At 38.6% G+C, this 17,244-nt stretch overlaps 1 protein-coding gene and 1 long non-coding RNA gene across 2 annotated transcripts in view; one reads left to right on the top strand and one right to left on the bottom strand.

The window, feature by feature from the left end:
- Positions 1-17,244, top strand: part of NPSR1 (neuropeptide S receptor 1) — a 184,112-nt gene that overhangs the window by 85,331 nt on the left and 81,537 nt on the right. The gene's annotated exons all lie outside the window — the stretch shown is intronic.
- LOC108517839 (uncharacterized) overlaps positions 1-17,244 on the bottom strand; it is a 137,721-nt gene that overhangs the window by 67,039 nt on the left and 53,438 nt on the right. The window contains exon 2 of the long non-coding RNA XR_001882217.1: positions 4,119-4,235. This is a non-coding gene — a long non-coding RNA (uncharacterized LOC108517839). The remainder of the gene's footprint in view (positions 1-4,118; positions 4,236-17,244) is intronic.

The raw sequence follows: 17,244 nt of genomic DNA on the forward strand, positions 1-17,244 counted from the left end.
AAGCCTGCCTAGTCCGCTTGGTTCCTTCCCAGAAGATGTTGCCAATCATCCCTCTTTTGGACACGTGCAACACTGTATTTTAATTATTTCACATCTCCCTGAAACACTAGAATGTGAGCAATTTGAAGATAGGAATGGAGTTTCCTTCCTTGTATTCTCAGCACATGGCATTTTGTCCAAAACCAAATAGTCAGCAATCAATAGTAATTGACAAGTATTTAAAGAAGCACTACATGAAGTAGTGCAAATCAGGGTCCTCCAGGACACAATGGGGACTTCACAGAGTGGGTGGAGCTTGTATTGGGCCTTAGAGGATGACTAACATTTGGAGATGCTGATGCTGCCAAAAGTAGAATAATCAGGAGGAATAAAAGGCCAGAAATACGAGAATGTCTTCCCCAGTGTTTCACGGTGGTCCTAGATTCAAATATCCCATCATGTCACAACTTTGAGATAAGGAAAATACTTTCACCAGGAAGATGAATGCGGTTCTGAATTACAAACCCAGGTGAGTTCTCAATAAGAACAGAAGACCAGCCAGGTGTGGTGGTACATGCCTGTAGTCCCAGCTACTCAGGAGGCTGAGGTGGGAGGATCGCTTGAGCCCAGGAGCTCTGGGCTGTAGTGCACTATGTGGATTGGATGTTTGTACTAAGTTTGGCATCAGTATGGTTACCCCAATCCCAGGAGCAGGTAACCACTAGATTGCCTAAGGAAGGATGAACCAGCCCAAGTTGGAAACAGAGCGGGTCAAAATTCCCATGCTGATCAGTAGTGGGATTGTGCCAGTGAACAGCCACCACACTACAACATGAGCAACATAGAGAGACTCCTTCTCCAAAAAAAAGAAAGAAAGAAACCTGCAATCCGAGCATTTTGGGAGGCTGGGGAAGGAGGATTGCTTGAAGCAAGGAGTCCAAGATCAGCCAGGGTAACATGGTGAGACTCTGTCTCTACAAAATAAAATAAATTAAAATAGACATAAAAAATTATAAATGAATTTTGAAAAGAAAGAAAAAATAATAGAAGGCTTTGGGGATCAAAGAAGCCCAAAGGGATTTCTGGAGTTTCAAACACAAAATAGGCATGAGAGACTTAATCTGGATCTCAGACCAACACTAGAAGAAAACCTGGACATTCTGAAGCCCTTAAATTCATCAAACTTTGACAGTTTTATGAACATTTGTTGAAGCCTTGCCATGTCCAAGAAGGTCACCCAGGATCAGAACTTCCACCTATCTCCTCTTCTCCCCCTGCCCTTTTCTGAGGTCTACACCCGCTTTGTAGTAGGTGGTCAACTAGACACAGGACTAAGTTTATCAAAACTTATTCTCAGGAAATAAAAGTAAGACAAGAAATACAATATACACAAGAACGCATGTTCTTGTCCATCAGTAACTATCTCTGAATAGCCTGTCTCTAGATTCTGCTTGATGTAAAAGTGGTTGCTTCTGAGAAAAGAACTGAGTGACAAACAATTGTTGAAGAAGGGTACCTTCCTTAGTTTCGGTTTTTATTATTTTTATTGAAGTACGAAGTTCAATTCTGTGCACACAAGTATCAGCTGACAAATTTTCACAAACAGAAGATACCAGTGTAACTACCACCCAAATCAAGAAATGTTCCCATCTGCCTCTATGCCTCCTCTCACCAATTCCCAGTACCACTTCTTCCCCCAACCAAGAGTAAGCTCTGAGGCCCAGACAGGCTTCACCTAATTTTATACTTTATTTTTTCTTTTTATGAACAGCTTTATTAAAATATTCACATAACAATACAGTTCACCCATTAAAAGTATAAAATTGAGTGACTTTTAGTATATTCACAGATATGTATAACCATCACCGAAGTCAATTTTAAAATATTTTCATCACCTCAAAAAGAAAGCGAATACCTTTTAGCTATAACTCCCACCCCACATCCTCCCCAACCCTAGTCAACTGCCAGTCTACTTCCTGTCTGTATGAAATTGATTAATCGGATTGAACAACTTTCACTGGGAGTCTGAAGAAACTCGCTAGGCCTCCACAAACAAGTTTATTGGAGGTCTGAAGGAACTCCCCAAACCTCTGTAATTTAGCAGGAGACAAGATAAGGGTAATCACCCCAGCACCTGGACCCATTTAGACTAAGTAAATTTACTGAGGCTCCAGAAGAAGGACCAATTCTCTACATTTCATATAAATGGAATCATGTAATATATTATATTTTGTGATTGATTTCACTTAACACTTTCACTGTTCATTTTTGTTGTAGCATGTATCCATATTTCATTTTTTATGGCTAAATAATATTCTATCATATGGATATACCACATTTTGTTTATCCATTCATCAGTTGATGGATATTTCAGTGGTTTTTACCTTTTGGCTCTTCAGAATAAAATGCTGCTACAAACATTTATGTACAACTTTTTGTGTGGACAGTTTTTTCTCTTGAGTATGTAACCAGGAGCAGAATTGCTGGGTCATGTGGTAACGCTGTGGTTAGCATTCTAAACAACTGCAGTTTTGCATTCCCACCAGCAGTGTACAAAGGTTTCCATTTCTCCTCATCCTCACCAACATTTGTTATTTGAGGATTGTTCATTACAAATACATAAAACAGTGGTTACCAGAGTCAGTCAGGGTGGGAGGGAGGAATGCAGAGATTTAGGTCAAGGATATAAAGTAGCAAATATGTAGAATGATTTAATTCTTTACATAAATAGAATCTTACAGTATGTGTGCTTTTGTTTCTGACTTACTTTGCTTAGCATTTGATTCAGGAGATTCATCAACAGTGTTGCCTATAGTTGCAGACTATTCACCATCCTTATTGAATGGTGTTCTACTGTGTGAACATACCACAGTTGATTTTTTCACTCCACTAGTGGTGAGCATTTGGGTCATTTCCAGTTTAGGGCTGCTATGAATACTGCTGCCTTGAACAGTCAAGTATACATCATTTTGTGAGCTGCTTATTTTTATTATGTGTGCTACCTGAATTTTGTACTATGTGCATGTATTACTTTTTTAAAACATCCTAAAACACGTTTAAGGGCTTTTAAACTAGGATCAGAAACTTAGTTCCTTCCCTACTGACAAGTAGGCAGAAAAAAAATAATAGTGATAACTAATATTTACTGAATGCTCACTGAGCCACCTCTTTGGGGAAAAAATCTTTTCATATATGTTTGTATTTAATCCTCCAAATTACTCAAAGCCATAGGTATTCTCATTATGCCCATATCAGACCTGCAGAAACTGAGACTGAAGGACATTAAATAACGTGTGCAAAACCATACACCTAGCAAGTAGGGAATCACAGTACAAACACAGGTCTCTGACTGCAAAGCCTGTGCATTCACCCTCCAATTACACAGCCTCCAATTACACTCAGCTGGGAGTTCAGGGCGCCTGCTAGACACGGGGAGGAGAGGCTGAAATGAGAGAACCCGAAACTGCCAGCTCAGTCCAGCTCAACAGCCCGGATTCTTCTTCCCCCTACTTCATGTCCTCATTAATCAAATGCTCTTGAACTTGAAAGAGAGTGAGACTGGATTTTTGTTAAGATGAAAGAAAGGAATCTGTTCCCATCTGGCACCTTCAAAACTCTTCTATCCAAGCCAGCAGGGAGCACTTAGTGCAACCTACATGGCAGTTTAATAATTCCCCAAGAATGCCGGGAGATTTGGCAATGTCACAACCGATCTGGATCCACCAGCACTTGAGAATAATGGAAAGAGCAGGGGCCTAAGGTCTAGGGCAGGGGTCAACTAACTTTCTCTGTAAAGGCCCAGATACTAAACATTTTAGGCTTTGCAGATCCTATGATCTCTGTGTCAACTACCCAACTCTGGCATTGTAACATGAAAGCAGCCATGGACAACACATGAACAAACAGGCCTGGCTGTGTAAATAAAACTTCGTTTATGGCACAGATATTTGAATTTCATATAATTTTCATGTGCCCGGGCATATATTTTTTTTTTTAAAAAAATGTTTTAACCAGTAAAATATATAAAAGTTATTCTTAGTTTGAAAGCTGCACAAAAATAGAGGACAAAGTCTAGAGACCTGAATTCAAATCCTCTCTCTACCATTTGTTATTTCTGTGGCTTTCCACATACTACTCACATTCACCAAGCTTCGTTTCTCTCTTGAGAAAATGAGCAGAGCAGGTGCCAGGCGTTTGGGGCCTCTCTCGTGGCTGGCACTGAGCCATATGCTTTATATGCTTTACTGAAGTAAATCCTGTAATAAACACAAAAGGCTGAAATTATACGATTGCCTTTTCAGATAGTTATGATGATTAAGAAATTATGTCTATAATTGTGCCTAAGCTGGCCTCCATAGTTCATTGCGTTTGACGCTTCCTGTTGTATGCAAAAGTTGCCATGCTGGTTCGATGACAGCATGCCTGCTTTTTCTAATACCTGTGATGTTTTGAGTACCTATATTTGTATTGCATTTAGAGTAAATAATTATCTAATTGTATTATTCTATTTAATTATAATTGCATCAAGCTGCAATATACAATCCAAATTTCACTGAACTGAAAGTTGAGCGCACATTTTGAATAGTCACTCCTTCTATTAGGTTGATGCAAAAGTAATTGCCATTACTTTTAGTGGCAAAAACGGTAATTACTTTTGTACCAACCTAATACATATGTGCACAGTAGGCAGTTTGACTCAGGTACACTTATTCAAAACACTGCATTAAGTAAGATAATACATGTGAAATACCTAGCACACAGCCTGGGATGCAGGTGTCAGCCAGTGTTTGTTCTCCGCTTCGTTAGTGACAAAGATGAGGCTTAGCTACTTTTTGGGAAAGGTGAGTGCCACCAGAAAGATGAGGCCAAGGCTTATGAGACACACTGGAACACACAGCCTTTCCAAGGAATAAATCCACCATATTTTGTGTGTGAGTTCTGGCTCTGAAGCCCAGCCTGTTCTTACACTGACCCCCCAGTTTCTGCCTTGATCAGCCACCCACTAGGCTGGGCATTGCTTCCTCTCACTCTGCTATCTAGTGACCCAACCTAAGCCCAACCCTCCAACTTTCTTCGGCCATGCAACTGTTCTGCTAGTCTGCTCTGCATATCTGCTCTTACCTTGTGATGTCTCCTCTGAGCTTTGGCTCCATTCCCCACTCAGCACAAACAACTCACTTTGCCCCAATATGGGGTGCAACAGCTCAGACTCTCCTAGTGGTCTAATCCCAGACACCTCGCTTGCTTTATAAGCACAATCTGGAAAGAAGATTTTCACTGCTCAGAGCCCCTCAGGTAGCAGAAGAGTAGAGTGGCAAACAGAGCAATCATCCTCTGGAATGACCCTAACTGGTGTTTCAATCCCAGCTCCCCTCCATACTAACACTTGGGTGAGTTATTCACCAGGTCTATGTTTCAGTTTCCTCATCTGTAAAATGGAGGTTGCAAAAATATCATCTATCCCATAAAGTTATGGTGATGATTAAATTAGTTATTCTATAGGAAGTGCCTGCAGCAGTGGTTAGCATGTGGTAGGCACTTTGTGTTATCTGTTATGTCTGTTTGCTCTCACTAGCATCTATATTTCCGAGTCCTAGACCTCCCCAGAGAGTGTCAAGTTTGTGATGTTTCGTGGGAACAGATATAAGCTCACTTGCTGAATCTCTCTCTGAGCTAATAATTAACACATACATTGCACAGTAGCTTACCAGGAAAGCCTATACTGGTCTGAACGAGAAGAGACTTACTGAACAATACTAAAGCTCACTTCTCAATATAACAGCAGCCCTTGCTCAACATGTTGCCCATATCTTCAGTACTGTGCAGAGGTCACAGCCATCATATTCTGCCAGCTCTTCCCCTATGGGTTGAGCAACCATATCATGTGTCTTCCCAACCAGGACATTTTTTATTTTTAGCTTCTTGTTTTGACGTAATTTCAGGTTTACAGAAAATCTTTAAGAGTAGTACAAATACCCCCATGGACCCTGTACACATATTCCTGAAATGTTAATATTTTTCATATTTGCTTTATCATTTCCTCTATTTCCTCTATCAGTCTATCTATAATACCTACCTATCTACCTATCCATCCATCTAAAAATGCCCCATGTAATCAGCAAACCTGCTTTAAATGTCACCACTTATCCCAAGAACATCTTTTTTAGCACAAGAAAACCCTGAATCATGTATTGTATTCAGTCGCCATGTACTTTTAGTGTTCTTTGACTTAGAACAGTTCCTTGGTCTTTCTTTGTATCTTATGACATCAACATTTTTAAATAGCACAGGTTAGATATTTTGTGGATTTTCTCTCACTTTGGGTTTGTGTAATGTTTCCTTCTGAATAGATTGAGGCTATGTGCTTTTGGGAGTTATACACCAGGAATGATGCTTTGTTCCTCTTAGTATATATTATCAGCAGACACAGTATATCAATTTGTCCCATTACTAGTGATGTTATTGTCAGATTTCTGCACTGTAAAGATACTCTTTTTCCTTTTGCAACAGACAAGTATTTTAAGAGTATATAACCATCCTGATACTCCTTAAACTTTCACTCAAAACACTTAGCACACAGTGTAGATTCCTGTCTGAGTCAATGCTATAAAGGGTTCCAAATGATGATTTTTCTAATTTCATTATTTCTTCTATACTTATTAGTAGTCTCTCTACTTTAAAGAAGAACCTTCCCTTCTCTCCTATTTTTAAATTTATATCATAGATTCTTGTTTTATTCCATGGGTTATAATTGGTTGCCATAGTTATTACTTTTTATGCCTAGATTGCTGACTGGGGTCAGGAAGAGCCCTACAATTTGGTGCATGTTCCTGTTGACATGTTTCTCAGCATTTTGGGGGATGTCCTCACTTGCCAGAACAACATGATGTTCCAGGCTTATCTTGTCCTTTTCCCAGCCCCAAGCCTGGAATCAGCCATCTCCAATGAGCCAAGTAAACCAGGGCATATTTGAGAGAAAGGGCCACAGGCATAATCATGGCGGGTATAAACTGGAACTGACCTAGAGACGCCGGATCATATTCCCAATCTACCACTAGATGTCCTTCCACACCTCAATGGTTCTTAACAGGAGGCAGTCCCGGGGCATTTGGAAATGGTGGGATATTTGGAGTTATCACAAAGACTGGGGCAGCAGGGGTTACTTCTGGCATTTAGTAAGCACAGTCCAGGCATGTCAAATTTCCTGCACAGGACCATCTATCCTAACACAGAATTACCCCATAAGTAGCAATCCTGTTAACAAAATAGTGGTCCAATCCCTGAACTAATCTATCTTGTGTTCTAGTCTCTCAAGGATTGGCTTAGTTCTTTTCACCTTAGTGGCCATCAGTTAATTCAATCACCACTGTTTCCATAGAGGGAATCTAATATATTAGATTGATCAAGTGTGTTAATCAAATATATTGGATTAGCTGGCATGCATTATAGCAAATAAAATAGCCAGTGTTCATTGTAGATCTAGTTTAAACAAAGCCTCTACCTCTTATGTGTCAATTTTTGCAGAAAACATTGTTCTAGCAAGTTGGCAAGGAGCCTAGGACTTACGTTAAGACACACCCTCTCATCCTCAGTTCTTGCAGCTCTCTGTCTAGTTATTGCCCCTATTCAGCACCAACAACAGGTACCCAGGTTTTATAGGGCAAGCATTTTACATGTACTATCTTATTTAACCTTCACAGTAGCCCTGTAAATCAGGCATTCTTATTATTACAATTTTACAAAGAACCTGGGATTCGGTGTGGTCGGTAGCAAGCCCAAGATAGCAGAGCTGTCATGTGGCAGAGCCAACATTCAAAATCCCACGGTCAGGCTCCAGTAGCCATGCTGTGTCCTGCCAATGAATGTAAGAACATACCCAACACAATGAAAAATAAAAAATGAAATAGAAAGGGCATGGAAAATATTAAATCATAACTGCAGAGGAAAAAAATCATATTTAGGCTTTGAGTTACTGCAAAGTTACCGCAACCAATCTTTTTTTTTTGGTGCTTCCTAGTTATAGGCTAAAACTAATGGCAAAACAAATTACAAGAATATAATTTGTTGTAAGCTTGAGGGAAATGCACAGCAAGATGTTTCTTGATCAAGAAAATGGATACTGTGGAGCTTTCTCTTCAGTACTTTGATGAAACAGCACTAAAATGTCCTCAATAACATCTCTACAAAGAATCAGTGATTCTTACAGACCTCTAAGAGGAGCCAGTGTGATGCCTAAGGATGGGCATGTAGGTTACTTGGCAGACAGACTCAGCAGTCATCATCACATAGTAATCTCTAGCATCCTAGTAGCTTTCTCACTGGCTTTAGTTTTGAATAAATGGGATTTTTACTAAGATTGTACATTATGCAACAGAGGCAACCACAAAGACCATCCCTAGAAAATGAAATTATCTTGGGCCCCTTCCTCCCTTACCTCCTGCTTCACACTGCATTCTCTGGGAAGCAGATGCTGAAACAGAATCAGTATACAAAAATTTGGGGAGACGTCACACCTTGAAAGCAAAGGGAAGAAGTAAGATTGGGCCGGAGGACCCATCAGAGCCTGACATTAACCTGACAGTCTCTGCCAGCTCAGGAATCCTTTAGGATTTCCATGTTGGGTATAAATGACTGGACCTTTCTACTGGAACTTAGTCATTGGTAGAGGTTGTACCAAGAATAGCGTGATCCCAGCTAAACACTGAGGAATCTAACAGCTGAAGGATGTCAGCAAACCATATTCCTCACAGCTGGACAGCAAGGTCGTTCCTGAAGGGGGGATCTGAGCAGCATATCTCTATGTCTGCCTCACTTCCCTCTGTACAAGCCTGTACCTGATTGCAGCAGAATGAGATGAGAAACAAATATTTTTTGTTACAATTTACCACTTCCATCTCAGCCTGCTACCACTTAGCTCTCCTTGGGCAAAGGGAAAAAGACATTTGAAGAGCTTGCGTCTTGGGTAAGTGAAAACGGAACTCTCCTCTCCTTCCCTTGGATTTCTAAACATCGTAGATCATTTCTGTGAATTCTTTTTATTAGGAAAATAGCACCCTTTAAAAGAAAAAAAAAAAAGTTGTCTATGCCTTACACTTACACTCAGAGTCAGTTTGAGCTTCCCGCTGTGCAATGATATACATCTTGTGCAATGATAACTGCATGCTACCATGCCTCAAGAAATGTTCCCTTAAGTGGAGTGAGGAGGAGAAATAACAGAGGCTCAATGCCTTGTTTCGAGAAAACATTTGTTCTTGCGGAACCCGATGCTTGTGCTTTTGAGTGCAGGACTTTTTCCTCGCCCAGCAATAACCAACAACTCAGGTAGGCCAGTTGGCCTCACTTCATGAGCTTCTTGGTTTCTGAATACAACAGAGGCAAAGAGAGTAAGTTTTATGAGGACTTGGGTTTCCTTAATTAGACACAAGATTTTTATTTGATTGGGGGGACTAACAGAGAAAGGGAGACACTAGTGGCATTTGTAACTTGTTAAGACTAATTGAAAATCTCAGGACCAAAGCTTTCTGTGAAGAGAGTGCTCTAATGAGAATAAATGTGATGATTATTTACCTAATTGAGCAGTAATGACTGAAGTGCGAGCCACTTCCCCAGGATTAATAAAGAGCCGGGGAGTTGACAGTTTAGACCATTAGGCTCAGCTGGTACTTCATCTTGGTGAAGGGCACAGTGCCAGAATCATATTACTATTGTAAAATGAGCCCAAAACATAGACATATACTTTTGGAGAAATAATTTTAATTGGCTAAGTGCCCGACATCAGGTTGGGCCATTCAGTTCTATCATTAAACAAAGTTTCACACAAGTTCTTCAAGACTTGTTCCATTTAGAGTGTCCTCAGTATTCAGTGATTAAAAAAGAAAAGTAGAAGAGGGACCCTTAGCAATATCAAAAATAGTCTCTTGTGCAATCAAAAGCAAGCAAGCTATTATTATACACACCCTCTCACTTTAAAAACAACACTAGAGACATTGAGTTGAGCTGGAAGCATTGCATACTTTCAGATACAGTTGATATTGTTACCCACAGTGTCCCTCCAGGAAAGCCAGAGGTCACCCGTAATACCACAATTAAGGATAAAATGATCTTATATTATCAGAAATTTCAATGTCTTCATAAAAAATTGTGTTTGCATTCAATATCTCCCTTATCCAGTGTGACAAATGTTCATGTATGAGTCATGTCAAGAAAAAGAGTTTCTCAGCTTGCTATGTATTCATTATTCTACAGCTCTGCTCTGCAGGGGAAAGTGCGAACAGCAACTGAGCGCAAGCAGGAATCTAAGACATGGGATTCAACTTGCCCTTCACACAGGGTGAATCCTACCCTAGTGACCTTTGTGTTTTAAGGAAGTTTGCAAATATGTTTAATTGGACAACATTTCTTCCTTTATCTAGCAAACACTGAGTATCTTGCCAGACACTATGAAAAAAGATAAAATTATAAACATAAGCAAGGCACAGCCACTGCCAATCAGAAGCTTACAATCTAGCAGAGATCTTAAAATCCAGGGAGCTCTTTTAGAAATCTGCTTAGGGATCAAAATTTTCAATCACAATCTTCCTTCCAGCAACTTGATTCTGTAATCATTATTTTAATATTCATTGAACAAGATGATTAATGTGGTTCCATCTGCTGTATGAAGTCACCCATGCTACAATCAGCCAATCAAGCAACAGCAGTAATAATGCACACTTCATTTAAAGGACATTTACCAAGCTGTTACTATGTAATATCACAGTTATAGGGCTTGAGGAGGTAGAGTTGAATTAAAAATAATAATCTCTGTTATCCCATAGTATAGTGGAATAGGAAAGAAATACAAAAAAAATAATGTGATAATGTATTATAGGTACTATAATAGTAGGGTAGGAAGATACACAGAAGTGGGAATAACCAAGCCAATCTCAGCACTCAGAAAAGGTGTTATAAAGGAGGTAACCTTGAATTAAACCCTGAGGAAATGGATATTCTTCAGGCAGAGGTGTATAAAGAGCTTCCCAACCAACGGAGCAGCATAAAGAAATGGTATGGCAGAGTAAACAGCTGGGTATGGTCAAGGAAACTCCCTCAACTGCATCTTCTTCACTGCCTCAACTATTACTCAATGCTCTCCATTCTCTCTGCAAACACCCTGACTAACTAAACTCCCATGACTAGCAGGATATTATTAGACGTAACAAACCTGTCAATTGATGCTTTCCCTTTAGAATGACTGGCCTTTTATTTCAGTAAACTGCTAAGCTCAGGAGATACAACTATGAAAGATGAAGGAACATTATAAAAATCTCTGCAATGAGATTCTGCCTTACATTGCTTTGCTGGTATGTCAACTGATTACCCCAATTTAAAGAAACCCAAACTGGAAATTATACAAGATAAATTATGGGTGTTTTTTATGCAAAAAAGAATCAAACCAAATCGAAGTCTTGGCTCTACATTAAAGAAATGACAAATGCATGTTTATGTTTTTATTAAAATGTTTTAGGGTAGATTCGTATGTATGCTTTATTTCTTTAACCAATGTTTTAAGCAGTTAACCAGCTGCTATTATTAATGTGCTGGTTGAAAGGGTTTCTCTTAAAGTATGAATTTAAAATAGAATGAGAAAATATCAGACTTGAGAAGAAGGAAAGTCACAGTAGGACATTTGGAATTCATTCTCTAGACCAGAGGTCTGCAAACTCAATTCTGTAAGCCAAATCCATCCTGCAGCTTATTTTTATAAATAAAGTTTTATTGGAATACAGCCAGACCCATCCAGTTACAGAATTTCCTATGGCTGCTTCCACTCTACAATGGCAGATTTGAGTAGTTGTTACAGAGACTATACGTAAGTGTGCAGGAGAGTTTAGACCATACCTATGGGAAAGGTATGAAATACCACTCTTCTTCCTAGACACTTTCACAAACAAAAACCTTAAGCCAGTGCGGGACCAAACACTGTTGCCCCACCAGAGCACTAATGAAGGCAGATAAATGACTGAGAAAACCCCATCCCTTGGAGATAGAGGCCAGAAATGGTAACACCAATACCACTGGAAATCTCCTGCTTCTAGGGAAGGGCATGAAACTCTCTCATATGTAACACCCACCACAGATACAAGGCAGGAGTTTGATTTTCATGGGGAGGAGGAATTGGAACACTGAGAATGCCCCACCCCTGAGGCCCAGGCACACAGGCCTGTATGGGTCTGTGGCTGAACTGGGACAAAAGAGAAGCCCTAAAACCACCAGTAGCAAGCATTGGGTAACAAGCAGTAGCAGTATTACAGCAAAACAGGTGCAGCTGAAAGCAGAAAGTGGGCCATTAAAACCCTTTAGCACCTCAGCTACTATGCTAATAGAAAATCCAAAGAAAAATTTGAAGCCCATAGGAGGCTGAGGATGACCCTACTAACAACAAAACTCAATCCTAAGTAGATTGATTTAACATTCCACTCTAACAACCTTAAAGAAGTATGCCCATTTCCATGAATAAATAGTATGTATCTTAATATCTGATGATCTTGTACACAAAATGTTTGCCATTTAATCAAAATGTATGAGACTCAAAAAGAAAATACAGCCCACTGTTGACAGCCAAAGCAATCAACAGAACCAAACAGAGACATGACTCCAATGTTGGAGCTATTAGTCAGGGACTTTAAATAAAACAATTACAATGAATAGGAAAAATACATTAAAATACTTCATGAAAGAAGATATATGGATGGCAAAGAAGCACTTTAAAAAATGTTCAAGAGCTTATACACTATTAATGGAAATGTAAATTAGTTCATCCACTGTTGAAAGCAGTTTGGAGAGTTCTCAAAAAACTTAACTGCCATTTGACTTACCAATCCCATTACTAGGTATATACCCAAACAAAAGCAAACTGTTCTCCCAAAAGGACACATGCACTCATATGTTCATCATAGCTCTATGTATATTCACAATAGCGAGGACATGGAATCAACCTAAATGCCAATCAATGGATTGGATTTTTAAAAAATGTAGTACATATACACTATGGAATACCATGCAGTCATAAAAAAGAATAAAATCATGTTCTTTACAGCAACATGGGTGCATCTGGAGGCCATTATCCTAAGTGAATTAATGCAGAAACAGAAAACCAAATGCTGTATGTTCTCACTTGTAAGTGGGAGCTAAACCTTGGATACACATGGACATAAAGATAGCAACAATAGAGAGGAAAAAGAAGGACTAGAGAAAGGGATGCAAAACTAGCTACTGGGCACTGCTCAGTACCTGTGTAATGGGATCTATCGTACCCCAAATCTCAGCATCACACAATATACCCATGTAACAAGCCTGCACACGTACCCCCTGAATCTAAATTAAAGTTGAAATCATTTCTAAAGAAAAGAAAAATGAACAAATTGAGAAAAACAAGATGTTCAACCTGATTAGTCATTAGAGAAATGCAAAATAAAGCCATGATGAAATGTCACTACATACCTAGTAGAACAACTAAAAGAAAACACACTGACAGTCCTGAGTGCTAGCAAGTATGTGGAACCACAGTCTCTCTCACACATTGTTGGTGGGAGTACACAGTGGTGCAGCATAAAACACTGCTGGGCAGTTTTTTATGAAGCTAAACATATATTTACTTACTCTGTGGCCCAACAATTCCACTCCTGAGTATTCGCCCTAGGGAAATGAAAACTTATGTTCACACAAAAACCTGTACATGAATGTTTGTATCAACCATGTTTGTATCAGCCACGTTTGAAAACAACACAAATGTATTTCGGTGAGTGAATAAACATATTGTGATACATTTATACAATTTAAAACTATTTGGCGATAAGAAAGAACAAGCAAACGATACACACACCTTAGGAGAATTTCAAAGGCATTATGATGAATTTTTAAAGCTAATTTTTAAAGGTCGCATATTTTGAAATTCCATTTATATAAGATTCTTAAAATCGCCAATACTATAATGATAAAGAACAGATTAGTATTTGCTAGGAAATGGGTGGGTAGGGAGTGTGGCTATAAAGGGATAGCACAAGGGAATATCTTGATAGTTGTAGAACAGTTCTCTATCCCGACTGTGGTATTAGTGACATGACCTTATATGTATTTGAGATTAAATTTCATTGATATATAAAATGCTTGTAAAAACTGGTGATGTCCAAACAATTCTATAGTTTAGTTAACAGTATTATGCCAATGTCAATTTCTTGGTTTTCATCATTATACTGATATTGACCAGGTAAAGTGTACATGGGAAACTTCTGTCTTATTTTTGCAACTTCAGTATGGGTTTTAAATGACTTCAAAATAAATACTACAAAAAAATTCTCCCTACTAAATAACCATTATTAATAGGTTAAAATTTCCAGGGGAAAAAAGTGGGCAACAGAGATGAACAGTTGAGTGATTTCACAGAAAGATAAAAACTGTAAGCAAGGTTCAAGTAGAAGTGTGTGAGGGAAATAAATCACAATAGTAATTCACAGATTTAATTATAGGAATCATAGACTTTACATAGCCAGAGGAAGAATTAGGTAATTTGAAGATAGATCAATAAAAACTGCCCAAAGTGAAAATCAATAAGAAAAGAACAAAGAAAGTGGAAGGGGAGAACAAAGTATTTAAGAACAATGGGACAACATCAAATAGTCTAAAATATATGTGATTGAAGTTACAGAAGAAGAGAGAATGGGCAAAAGAAATCTCTGAATAATAGTCAGAATTCTCCAAAAATAATGAAAGCATCAAACTATAGATCCAAAATTCTTAAATAACCTGAAGCAGAATAAATTTTAAAAAGCTAGATATAACTTACTCAAAGTAGCAAATAAAGGTAAAGAGGAAATTGAAGGAAGCCAGTGGAAAAATATGTGAACACATTAAATCAGAGAAATTGTTTAAAATACAAAATTACAGCTAGATAGAACTAGAATAAGTTCTAGTGTTCCATATCACTGTAGAATTACCATAGTTAATAATAATATATGGTTTCAGATAACTAAGAGAATATTGAATGATCCTAACACAAAAAAAGTATAAATGCTATGGATGATAGATAGGCCAGTTACCCTGATCTGATAACTATATGTAGTGAGACATCACCATGTAGCCCCATGAATATGTACAACTATTCTGTCATTTAAAAAATTAATATAAAGAGGTAAAGACAAGAATTATAGGTGACTTCTTGTCTGAAGTAATTAAAGTCAGAAGATAAAACATATCTTCAAAGCCAGCTGGGGGGAAAACTACCACCCAGAATTCTATATCTAGCAAAAATACCTGTTTAAAATGAAGATAAAATAAAGACTACTCAAAATTTTTGTAATGGGAGAATTCCTTACCAGCAGACCTATACTTCAAGAAACATTAAAGAAAGTTCTTCTGACAGAAGGAATGTGAAACTAGACCAGAAATTTTATCTACACAGAGATATGAAGAACTCTGAAAATAGTAAAAATAAAGATTAATATTAAAAAACACATTTTTCTTAATTTTAAGTGACTCTAAAATGTAATTGACTACTTGAAGCAAAATTGTAGCAGTGAGATTTATAACCCATGTAAAATGTAAACGTCTGATAGCAATAGCACAAAGTTTATGAGGAATTTGAATATCTAAGTCTTCACAATATGTAAGAATTTGTGTAATATTATATAAAACATCTAGTACTCAGTCTTTACTTGCTGCAGGGAAGATCAGTTTGGCAGGCCCAGCACTGGAATTACCATTTAGGTTAGTTAGGAGACTGCAGAAGTTCAAGAAAGAAATCATCAGTACCTACAGTATGCCAAATAATAGTAAGAACACAGAGAGGATTCACATTTGAGATCTACTTAACAAGGTAAAATAAGGAGGATTTGGTGACTGAGTATTGAGAGGTTCTGAACGTGAGGTAGAGGGAAGAGTCCACTGTGTATCACGGGTTCCTGGTTTGGGTGTCCCTAGCAGATAGTGGCGCCATCAAGTGAGTCTGAGGAGAGAGGAGGACAGGATCATTAACATGAAAAGTTAATGAGTTTGGATTTTAATTGGTGTTTCAGGCAATTTACATGTAATGTTATTATTGATGTGTTTGGATTGAAATCTACCACTAGTTTGTTGCTTTTATTTGTTCCATCTATATTTTTCTTCCTTTTTTCATTCTATTTCAGCCTGGATTACTTGAGCTTTTTATGATTTCATTTTGTCTCCACTATTGGCTTATTAACTATGCTTCTTTTTCTGTGTCTTTTCATGTTGACCTAGGATTTACAATGTACATGCTCTCCACATTCCTACAGTTATTTAACATACATTTCTTCCTTGAACTTCTGCATAGTTTCCTAATTAAATGGTAATTCCTGTATTGGACCTAACAAATTGATCCTCCCTGCAGTAACTAAAGAAATCTATTTATAGTACATGTGTGAAGACATAAACATTCAACAACTCTCACAGTATAAAAAAAAATACAACTGGCCAGGCGCGGTGGCTCAAGCCTGTAATCCCAGCACTTTGGGAGGCCGAGACGGGCGGATCACAAGGTCAGAAGATCGAGACCATCCTGGCTAATACGGTGAAACCCCGTCTCTACTAAAGAATACAAAAAACTACCTGGGCGACAAGGCGGGCGCCTGTAGTCCCAGCTACTCGGGAGGCGGAGGCAGGAGAATGGCATAAACCTGGGAGGCGGAGCTTGCAGTGAGCTGAGATCCGGCCACTGCACTCCAGCCTGGGCGACAGAGCCAGACTCCGTCTCAAAAAAAATAAAAATAAAAAAATACAACCTCTTTTTTTTTTCTTTTTATATACTTTAAGTTCTAGGGTACATGTGCATAACGTGCAGGTTTGTTACATATGTATATTTGTGCCATGTTGGTGTGCTGCACCCATCAACTCATCAGCACCCATCAATTCATCATTTATATCATGTATAACTCCCCAGTGCAATCCCTCCTCCCTCCCCTCTCCCCATGATAGGCCCCAGTGTGTGATGTTCCCCTTCCCGAATCCAAGTGATCTCATTGTTCAGTTCCCACCTATGAGTGAGAACATGCGGTGTTTGGTTTTCTCTTCTTGTGATAGTTTGCTAAGAATGATGGTTTCCAGCTGCATCCATGTCCCTACAAAGGACGCAAACTCATCCTTTTTTATGGCTGCATAGTATTCCATGGTGTATATGTGCCACATTTTCTTAATCCAGTCTGTCACAGATGGACATTTGGGTTGATTCCAAGTCTTTGCTATTGTGAATAGTGCCGCAATAAACATACGTGT

This window comes from Rhinopithecus bieti, unplaced genomic scaffold (assembly GCF_001698545.2).
Source record: "Rhinopithecus bieti isolate Rb0 unplaced genomic scaffold, ASM169854v2 scaffold_42603, whole genome shotgun sequence".
NCBI lineage: Eukaryota > Metazoa > Chordata > Mammalia > Primates > Cercopithecidae > Rhinopithecus > Rhinopithecus bieti.